We start from the raw sequence: 11220 nt of genomic DNA, 5'->3' as shown, positions 1-11220 counted from the left end.
GGTGGCATATGTTTAAAAGGAGAATAGATTTAGTGTTTAATATCTACAGCAAAAACATATATTTTGATAACTTAATTTGCAATTAGAAATTTAGGTGCAAAGATTGATACGGGTTGTAACCAAAATCAGCCATTATACTTGTCTTCTTTCTGACGTATTTTAGCCGAATGTCAAAGGATGTTTAGTGTGAACACTTATTCAAAATGTTAATTACATGGAATTGACTGCCTTGAGCAATTGTATGGCAATCGTATAGGCTGCTTTATTTTTTTTCTACAAATTGACAGCAAACATTTTCTCTTGTCAGGCCTGTGGTCATAACTGTGCCACAGTATTGGCTTATATAAGGCACATGAGAATTCATAAAAATACACCTAATTTTATTTTTAAGTGTGTTTTGCTAGATTGCAGTAGGTCTTTTCTAAGGTTTCCAGCTTTTAGGTGTCACATTTACAGCCATGGCAAATCTGTGGTTAAGCCTAGGTTGTGTCATGAAGTTCAATTGACATGTCGATGTCTGCAGGGAAAAGTGTAAGAATTTGAAGTTCTTTTATTCTCATTTGAAAATACACATCTGTTACGGCCAAGGCTATAACATAATGAGGGACAACACAACAAGGCTCGATTCATAGGGAGATTTATTTAAAATAATACAAAAATAGGAACCACGAATGGGAGGAACTAGTCAGGAGAGCAAAAGTAGAAAGGAGAACACATCTCCACGTCTGGATGGGCACTCAAGTCCCGCCCCCCAAATGCAGCTGCGTGGCTTCTTTTCAACACGCGCTGATGGTCCACCGCTGTAGGTAATCTGCTCAAAGACAAACATAGGTAACAAGTTTCCAGCCCCACTAGCGGGCAGACAAACAATAACAAAAATACATGCACATGTAACAACATCAGAGAGTGGAAAACAGTTGCTTTCCCTTATAGACAGTGTGACAAGAGCTTTCATGTTTTATCCACGTTCACATCTCACAGAGTGCTGTATCCAAGCATGTTAACAGAATGTTGAGTGGAAGGAAAAAGTTTGGAAGAAAAAGATGCATAACCAACCGAGAGAACAGCAGCCTTAGTCTGTGATGATTTGGGGTGCAATGTCATCTGCTGGTGTTGGTCCATTGTGTTTTTTGAAAACCAAACTCACTGCACCCGTTTACCAAGTAATTTTGCACTTCATGCTTCCTTCTGCTGACCAGCTTTTTGAAGATACTGATTTCATTTTCCAGCAGGATTTGGCACCTGCCCACACTGCCAAAAGCACCAAAAGTTGGTTAAATGACCATGGTGTTGGTGTGCTTGACTGGCCAGCAAACTGAACAGACCTGAAGCCCATAGAGAATCTATGGGGTATTGTCAAGAGGAAAATGAGAAACAAGAGACCAAAACATGCAGATGAGCTGAAGGCCACTGTCAAAGAAACCTGGGCTTCCATACCACCTCAGCAGTGCCACAAACTGATCACCTCCATGCCACGCCGAACTGAGGCAGTAATTAAAGCAAAAGGAGCCCCTACCAAGAATTGAGTACATATACAGTAAATGAACACATTTTCCAGAAGGCCAACAATTCACTAAATATGTTTTTTTTTTTTCCATTGGTCTTATGAAGTATTCTAATTTGTTGAGATCGTGAATTGGTGGGTTTTTGTTAAATGTGAGCCAAAATCATCACAATTAAAAGAACCAAAGACTTAAACTACTTCAGTCTGTGTGCATTGGATTTATTTAATACACGAGTTTCACAATTTGAGTTGAATTACTGAAATAAATGAACTTTTCCACGACATTCTAATTTATTGAGATGCACCTGTAAAGATGGTGCTAATGAACATCTGGTTGATTCAGTAGTGAATCCTGGCTTGTCCCATGAGAGCGAACAAGAACAGTCTGACATGCAGATTGACCCTCACAGTGATGCAGATTATGAGCCATCAGATGTATTTGCAGAAAGTGCTGCTGAATCCCTATTCTTGAAAAATGTAGCCCTGTTTTATTTGAAATTGCTAGCAAGGTTATTGATTCCATCCTCCATCATTCAAATAATTATCGAAGATATTCAGGAAATAATAATCACATTTGCTTTTCAAACTGAAAGAGAAGCTGGTTACACTTGGGGTTTCGGAAGCAATGTGATCAATGTCCTGAAAACTGAGGATCTCTTTAGGGCCTACAGCACTCAATTATGTTGAGCCAGTTCAGATCTGACTTGGTCAGAATGAGGCAGGCAAAGAGTGTTTTGCTCAGTATATTCCCATTAAACAAACACTCCAATCTCTTTTTCATTGTGAGTCAGTGTGGGAACAATATAAACAAGTAAACTCCAGTATTGGATCTAAGGATATTCTTCGGGATGTGTGGGATGGCAGAAATACTGCAGAGAATGTATTATTTCAGACAGAGAGCTCATCATCGAGCTTAATACTATAACAGGATGCATTTGAAGTGGTCAATCCACTGGGATCTGGGAAGAAAAAAACAGAAGATACTTGCAGTGTATCTCACTCTTGCAGACTTAATGCCACATAATAGATCAAGCACTGATCTCATGCAGCTTGCTCTTCTATGTAGAGAACAAGACTTAAAGTATTTTGGTCAGGACATGGTTATGGGCTCCCTGGTCAAATACTTTAAAGATCTTGACCTCAATGGTGTTACCCTGTCGGATGGAAACATCTATAAGGGAACTCTGTGTGCCAATGCAGGGGACAACCTAGACTCACATAATATAGGAGGCTTTGTTGAGAATTTTAGCAAGAGTTCACACTTCGGCAGATATTGTGAGATCACCAGAGATGAATTCAATGCAGATCCTCTTTTTCAAGGCAATGAACACACAAAACAGTCATACAGTGATCATGTTCAGACCAGTGATGGACAGTCTTCATCCAGTGGAGGTGTTAAATTCCACTCTTTATTTGATACACTCACATACTTCCATGTATGTCAGCCAGGGTTAGATCCTTGCCTTGGCCATGATCTTTTTGAGGGTATTGTATCCTATGATCTGGCATTGTATAGCCATTTTGTTAAGGTGGATAAACAGTTCAGCTATCTCTTGTTTAATCTGCGAATAAATCAGTTCAAGTATCTTGGTAAGGATGCTAATGACTAACCCTGTGAGGTCAGTCCCAACCTGTCCTCCAACCAATACACCCGTATAGGTCGTTTGTCCAAATCCCTGAAATACGACCCATCAGAGCGTATGCTACAATTGCGCCCCTATCGGCAACAGGATTAATATTAATGTTTTGTACTCTTTTATCTGCGTCATAGATCGGGTTTCGTGTAGCTCGGTTGGTAGAGCATTGTGTTAAACGACGATATGTAATTACGTGATCATGCGGTCATGGGTTCGATCCCAGAGAACGCACACGCTCATAAAATGTGCACTAAAAATCATGATTTTGCACGATTCCTGTAAGGGGTAGGTTTAGGGGTAGGGTTAGTTGTGGTCATTCGTACGAATTGGCCACCTAGTAAAATATGTACGAATACTGTGAGATCGGTGTAAAAAGTCCACATATTGCATTTAAATAAACACGCATTTTGATTGGTAATGACAGTCATACGTCATTTCATGACGACAGACGCAACACGAGACTGTCATTATTTTTACGCGTGCTAGAGGGCGCTTAACTTTAAAACGTAAATATAGGTCGTAATAAGGGCTTGCACAAACGACCTATAAACATCATTATGTCAGTCATTACCCAGAGCTCATTGTCCAGTTTGGGCCACTTATTTCATCTATGGACTTTAAGATTTGAGAGCAAACATACATATTTGAAACAATGTTTGAGGAAATTGCGAAACTTTAAGAATCCATGCTCTACTCTTGCAGAGAGACATCAACTTCTCCAGGTCTTTTTGAGTGCTGGAAAGTTCTTCCCTCCAGCTGTTTTAGCACCGTTTTTCTCAGGAGATTACAATGATGACATCAGAGAGGCAGTTGCACAAGGGAGTAGAGAGGCTTAAACACTCTAATAGCACATGAGGTGGCTGTGAATGATACTAAATACAAGAAAAACATGTTCATTGTGATCAATGTTGAGGATAAGGGATTGGTAATTGGAAAAATCAAAGTGATTCTCATTCACAAGGTTCAGCAGTACATTTTATTGCTGAAAAATATCATTGTATGCGTTATCCTGACATGGGTGTCTATAGTTTTACACTGATGCAGAAAAGCTGCAGTTGTGTTAATCAGGAGAATCTGCTAGATTACTACCCCATACCTGAGTACTCTGTCCATGGCACACCAGTGATAATTCTTCACCATTCTTTCCCTTTACTCCAGAATAATGACTGATTTTAGTGAAGAAATCAAGGGGATCATCTACAGGACCTTGACAAATCTCTCAGAAGAAACTCAGTTACAGATCATTTCTCAACCTCAGTGTTCTGGCTTGGAGTCAAAAGAAGATCTAAGATATGTACAGAAGGAAGATATTGCTGATCTGTTATCCCGTCGTTCAGCTCCGAAAACTCATGGATGCGTTTAAACAGGGTAATAAATGAATAACATGCTAAAATACAGATAACTTTAATATAATTTAACCATAAACATTCTGATACTAAAAGACGTGTAACAACAAAACCATACCAAGTTTATTTTGTGGATTCATCACAAACATTTTTCATAAGATGCATCTTCCTATAGTTGATCTCATTTGTTTGTGTTTATTATGGGTCAAGTCAGTACTTGATATTAGACAATAATTTTCTATTACAGACATGCCATGTAAATGTCACTGCATTGACACTGATATGTATGTATTATTTTTTATTTTGTTTAGAGACAGAGACCATCACATTGGATCTGCAAGTTATTCCACCCTCTTCACCACTGAGTAGTATTTCATCATTTTCAGAGTCTTCATCAGGAAATCCAAGTCATTGTAGTTCATCACATCTGCCAGCCACCAAAATATTGTCAAGACAGACAAGAAACAGTGATCCAAGCAACAGCCCCTCCACATCTCACACATTCAAAACATGGCCAGAAACCTTCCAGGTTCCATGAGAAAAAAATGCCACAGGAAATAAGAACTGCAATTGTGGATGGCAACTTGTTGATGAAATGAGGATGTATGAGGCCAAACCAACTCGCTCACAGTGTCTCTCTGTGATTCGAAGTATCATCAGGCAGTACCCAAAATGTTTTGCTGATATGGCAGCAGACGGGTCACTTTTGGGTTGAAGTTATAAATCACTTTTGATTTAGGCAGTAATAAGCCAATAATGAGCCAACGTTCTGACGCAGAACCTGGAAGTCATTAATTATGTTTACAAAACAGCATAGGAGACTGACAGGGAAGAGAAAAGATTGTTGAATAAAGTCATTATTTTTGTTTTGTTTTTGGGCACAAAAAGTGATCTTTTCACTTCATAACATTAAAGTTGAACCACTGTAGTCACGCTGACTATTTTAACGATGTCTTTACTTACTTTCTTAGTTTCAGATGGAACAGGGCAAGTCAATATTTGGGCGCTGGATGATCACACTTGAGGGTCGTGTCTTCACCGGTTTTTTACCATTTTTTAGTTTTGAATCCTTGTTAAATGTTGACTGCTCTTTTAAATAAAACTTTATTTTGATGTATATCCTTTAAGTGTTTGCTTGTTTAGATCTTTCAATATAATGTATTTTAAGTAGATGTGTGTAACCCACAGAACGATAATGTTCAACTGTAAATCTAATTACAACATCATTGATTACTTTAAATTCACTCTTTACAAAGGCATAACATAACATTAGATTTAAAATAAATCTAAAAAAAAAAAGATTTGAAACAAATTAAATAAGTAATGAATCTTCAGTCCAATTTCTATTTATATCCATTGTATACCTTTGTACAATAAAGAGTGAATTTAAAGTAACCATAATGATGTTGTAAATTGAAATAATCACAGAAATGTACTGCATTTAATTTATACAGAAACAAAAAAAAGCTGTTAACTAATTCACAGTATGAATATTGTATAATTACAGTAGATTGCTGGTGACTCTGCTGCCAGTATTTTACTGTAAATTAAAAAAAAAAAAAAAAAACTATTATACTGTATTTAATCCGTAAAATAATTTCATAGCACAAATACTGTACAATTACAGTAGATTGCTGGTGACTCCGCTGCTGGCACATTACCGTTTTTTTACAATTTAGCAAAACAAATACTTAAAGCAGGGGTCCTCAAATCTGGCCCACAATACCCACTTTCCTTCAGAGCTTAGCTCTAACCATAATCAAACACAGCGTGTTTGAGCATGTCTATCATTAGGCATGTTTGAGATGCGCCTCGCCTGGAATGTAGGTGAGAGCAGGCGGCTGCAGTGAGGGGAGGAGTGAAATAAGCGCAGTCAAGACGGACAGTTCTGAGCTCTTGAAGTAGAACAGATACCTACGAGATCAAAGGCGGATATCGCGTTATTCTCACTCATATGCTGTGCTGCTGATAAACATATGATTTCAGTTCTGTTGCTTTTATATGAATATAAAAATGATGAACAAGACACTCAAATCGCATAATCGCATGAAATCAGATTAAAAAAAATAAAACATTTTAGAAGAGAATGCAGCATCACGGTTGTCTGAACCAATGAGCATTAAGCTGTGTCGTCAGTCAGTCGTTTCCCATCATGCTTTAGATCAGCGCAGTCAGTGAAGAGCAACTGCGCGCGACCGCTCAATCCGACACAGCCGCCTCATCGTCGCAAGAGTTTTTTTGGCACATGTCAGCATGACATCAGAGCAAGGCGGACGTAACTCGGACACTTTTCTAACCGGCATGCACCTCGCGGTGATCACCGATGATCGGTTCTGTGCAGATTTTGCTCATCTCAAACAAGCCTAATGTTTGCAGGGTCGTTAAACAAATCACAGGTAGATGAGTTTGATCAGGGCTGGAGCTAAACTCTGTAGGAAAGTGGCCCTCCAGGGCAAGATTCGAGGAACCCTGACATAAGTATCAAAGTAACACCAAAACAAACAATCTGAAAAGTTAGTTCAAAACAGGAACAACATTAACACAAAAAATGAAAACAAGGACCAATAAAAGAGTTAAAAGCATGCCAAAAGAATAAACATGGACCAAATCCATTTTCCTTTTTTTCCCTTTCCTTTGCTTCCGGTAGGCGTCTGCCTTTTTTTCCTCCACCTGTAACTTACGTCCTCACAATCGTGATGACAGACAACCACCTCAGCCAATAGCATAGTCCTAAGAAATGACAGAGGAGAGAGAAACGAAAGCAAAACAACACAACACACCGTCCCCATCTGGACATGTAACAGTGACAAAATGCAGTGTTTGATTTGTTTGACACTATAGACTACACTATTTATTGGGAAAAAACAAAAGGAGACTTTGCTTATCCTTGTTCGTTTTGTGAATAATATATTATAGGAAATATACATTTGAATTACTGTAAATTAATTTAATATGCATTTCACAGTTATTCCTCTGCTCTGTTCAGAACATAATAACTTGTACCTACTTTGACCAAAATAGTTTACTCAATCATGCCAGTGTCACCTGGGACTGTTTTACCTGCACTCCTCACATGGAGTGTGTCAGAACTACAATATATATCTGAAGATTATCTAGTTATTTATCACAAAGTGATGCGGGTCTTTACATAGACCAGAACCTATTTACGTTCAGTGTAATCATTCAACACATAGACCTACACTCCTTGACTATACACATGTTCCCTAAGTAGCAGCCTACAGCTGAAACCAGGCATTGTGTGTGCGCACATATTTTTATTATTATTAGTTTTTATTTTCAAACGCAACGCAATTCCCAAAAGTCAATTGGAGAAGAAATCAAAGTTTGCTGTTGTGGAATGTATGATTCAGCGTTATCATGGTGCTGTGAAGCGCACACTGGTCATTTTGGAAAAGATGAGGCAGATGAATCTTGCCTACAAGCTGCGAGAGAAGATAGGTAAATTGTATATTTGTAGTAATATATATATATATATATATATATTAGACAGACAGAGAGAGAGAGATAATAAAGATATCGCTTTCAAAATGTAAAATTTACTGATATCCTTAATTTTGTCAGCTATTCTGTAAAAAAAAAAAAAAAAAACACAAACAAAATCACAAAACCTGGCACATTTGACACTGAATACATGGGTCATTAAAACAACACCCATAGATGACCTAAATGGAAAACTATGTCTAGATTTTTTTTTTTTTAACCAATAAAATATATTTGACGCAAATGGAAACCATTTTCCTAGAGTAAAATCTCCTCCATAGTTACAGTGAACACTACTTTCACAATATTAGTGACCAGACCATTATGGTACTACTTCATCTCTCAAACCTTCAGAAGTTTATGCTCATTTAAACTTGTCACACCAATTACACTTCTACGCTTAACCATTCAGCTTTCTTTAAACATTCCCTATCAGTACACTATTTATTGGGGGAAAAAAAACAAAAACAAAAAGAGACTTTGCTTATCTTTATTCATTTTGTGAGACTTGTGCTGAATAAAGATAATCTCACCTGCTTGATTAAAACTGCTCCTGACTGCTGCAACACAAACATAACATACTACATATTTAGTTACACATTTTCCTTGTGTAGCAGGGTTATGTTGTTACACCAGATTATACATTTTAGTTATTTACTTTATTTAATTTTATTTTTAATCATTATTTGTTAGGGGGTATTTTATTTTGAAAGAAGGTTGTGCGCTTTTATTAAAGGTAATAGTCACAGTATGTACGTCGGCTGACGTCATACGTAGGTGAGAGGTTCAAATCACAGCGCAATCAGAGTTCGTCCTCTTTCCTGCAATGCCACTAGAGAGGAGAGGTACAATTTCATCTGATTTTAAACTGTTTTATAGGTGTTTATTTCATGTTTAAATGATCAACTGGGAAAAAGTATTCCATGTGATGTTATGTTTGACTTAGTTTTGAGTTCTCAGTCGGTTAAATTAAGTTTGTTTGAGTGCTGTTAATGGGTGAATAGTATATTGCGTGAAATGGCATCCTGGTGTGTGCGTCACGAGTGAGAGATGTGTTAGCGGTTAAGCGGCTAACATTTCGATTAAATGTGTATATATTTATATAGATTTGTATGTATAATTGTACCTATATAACGGTGTATATTTTGTAAAAACACTAAAGACATATATTCTATTTTATTAACATGATGGACATTGCGTCAGTGTGTGGTTTGTGGTTGACTACCTGGTGTATTTAAACATGTATTTTGTGGTTAACAGGCAAAAGAGAAAGTCTGGCAGATAACAGTGCTTGTCTGTGTTTTACTGTACAGAGAGGAGAGAGAACCCAGATAGCAAAATTTGTCTGGCCCACCTCTGGGCCACAACCTTGCTTAGCTTCTGGCCCAGTTCCGGCTGGGTCCCCGGCCCAAAACTGGCACACACACTGAAAACCGACTCAAACAATTTCCTCTGGCCCAGATGCAGCCCACGCCCCATAAAATGACTCTTATTTATTGACGTGGCCCAGATCTGGCTGAGACTCGGCTTGGTCCCCGGGCCGAATGTGGCCCAGAAACTGCTAAATGTAATTCAGCAGTGAAACACAAATACAACCATTTAAAAACATTAAAAAGGCTTTAATTATAAAATTACCAAATACTTCAATATAAATATATATGAACAAATGCACTACAGTATAAACATTCACACTTTTTAAACCACAAAGTAACAAGTAAATTATATTTACTGTGTGTATATATATATATGAATGAATGAATGAATGAAGAGTTCATTTGCAGAAACAGATAACTTTAACAATTTAACAATTTAACAATTTTTAAAGATCATGTTTTTTCATTGTGCATTCCAATTAATCTCAATCAAACTGCATTCAGGTTATTTTGATTAGGTAAAGAATAACTAATAAATACTAGCTAACTAACACAAAAACATAACAAAAAACATGATTTTTAAAAATATTTAAAAAAAGGAGTTATCTGTTTTTGCAAATAAACTCTTCATTTATAAAACATTGTGTGTCATAATTCAGTTCAGTTCTTATCAAATGGTGTCAGTGCAGTCAAGTCAATAATATTGCTGAATATTAGGTGTCTTCAACGAAGCAAGACAAAAGGCAACAGTGACAAGGAACCCAAACAAGACCCGGCTCAGTCAGAAACAGTCTCTTCTGGCCAAACGAATGAACGTGGTGTGATTATTCCAGGCTGCATCACAAGTCAGATTGTGGATTGATATCATTCAAAATATTTCATCCAACTTCTTCTGCATGAAGAAACATCACGCTAGCAGGTGAAGCTGGTAAAAAGGGTCTGCGTAGAGGGCTTGTCTGGTTCTCGTAGTCTTTGCTGAGGATCTGTGCTGGGGCCATCAATGAGGTCTTCACAGGGATCTGTCATCTAGCTGACATGGTCTCCGCTGACATTCAGGGATGTGTTGTGGTCATTCCTGGGTGCAGGTCCACCTTCTGGTCTGGATACGGCTGGATCAGCTGATTACTGTAACCTAGGGATAAGGGTGAGACAGTATATAAGCAACTAATATAAGCATTGATGTCATTCTTCTTACAAATTAACAAGTACATTAGATATTATAGGAAGTGTTGCTGCTTACCCTAATTGGTGCAGCATAAAAATCCTTTAAGAGATTTGAATTATACAAATGTGATAGTGTGTCATGTGTATGGATGGCTAAAGAGATGGGTCTTTTAAACTCACAGTGTGTCTGCCTCCTGAAGTCCTCCCTTCTGATCTGCTGGAGCCACCTCTTCAGTCCCCTTGAACTCCATTGCAGCAGCATTAGCTTGAAAGTTTTTTCCAAATTGCAGCCTTGAAATATGTACAAATATATATTGTAAGGTAATTATTTAATCTTAAGCATTACAGCTTTTTACAACCATTAGGACCAGACCCAGAATTCGCACCTTATATGTTTGATGAATGTTCATACAGCAGCTCAGAATTTCTGTAAAAAAAAAAAAAAAGTCAGATTACATGTATATAGTGTTCAGATTAAATTTTTAAGTTTGTTTGCTCATAATAATCCCCACCAGAGTAAAATAAGTATGATTTTAAATCACATCATACGGCATATATATGCTTCAAAAGTTTTCATTCACTCTAAAAACTGAACCTGCTCAAGTGCAGCAGACAGATTAGGCCTCCATTCAGGAACAAAAGATGATGCATTTACGTTATGGCTTTCTCTTACGTATCTATAGTGTTTTTCTCTG

The 11220-nt window shown here is 37.5% G+C and overlaps 1 long non-coding RNA gene across 1 annotated transcript; it reads right to left on the bottom strand.

The window, feature by feature from the left end:
* Positions 1-10010: 10010 nt before the first annotated feature.
* Positions 10011-11220, bottom strand: LOC131544975 (uncharacterized). The gene is made up of 3 exons (XR_009272283.1): positions 10912-11220; positions 10706-10816; positions 10011-10493 (listed from the first exon to the last, which is right to left on the bottom strand). It is a non-coding gene; the product is annotated as an uncharacterized LOC131544975 (long non-coding RNA).

The sequence above is a fragment of the Onychostoma macrolepis genome, chromosome 07, assembly GCF_012432095.1.
Source record: "Onychostoma macrolepis isolate SWU-2019 chromosome 07, ASM1243209v1, whole genome shotgun sequence".
Classification (NCBI taxonomy): Eukaryota; Metazoa; Chordata; class Actinopteri; order Cypriniformes; family Cyprinidae; genus Onychostoma; species Onychostoma macrolepis.
Note: the sequence above shows the minus strand (reverse complement) of the source record. Positions and strands in the feature narration are given on the sequence as shown.